Raw genomic sequence first — 404 nt, forward strand, 5'->3', positions numbered from 1 at the left:
AGATTTATGACACAAAGAAATGAAGATTGATCAGGCCTGAGAGGTGATGATGGAATTTGGAATACCATCTCAAGGTCAGGGGGAAATTGCGGAAACCACTCTGAGACAGAAATTACAACTGGATTCTCTACATATCAAGGCAAAAAAAAAAAAAAAAGAGGAAATGACAACTATGGTGGTGCAAGTTCCCCTCTGTGCCCACATCTGCCTTTCTGAAGCATGGCACATACGAAGACCAGAGTCACACAAGGGCTATGTGGCCACATGACTCCTGACCAAAGAGACAACAGCTCTTTCTGCATCATAACACACAGGCCATGTGCCAAGAGGAGATCAATACTGGCAGAATGAAAGTCTGTCTTTCTGTCGATATTCTACCAACCAGTGGCTCCGTCCCCACCCCC

Source organism: Propithecus coquereli, unplaced genomic scaffold, assembly GCF_000956105.1.
Source record: "Propithecus coquereli isolate 6110/MARCELLA unplaced genomic scaffold, Pcoq_1.0 Scaffold299, whole genome shotgun sequence".
Taxonomy (NCBI): Eukaryota; Metazoa; Chordata; class Mammalia; order Primates; family Indriidae; genus Propithecus; species Propithecus coquereli.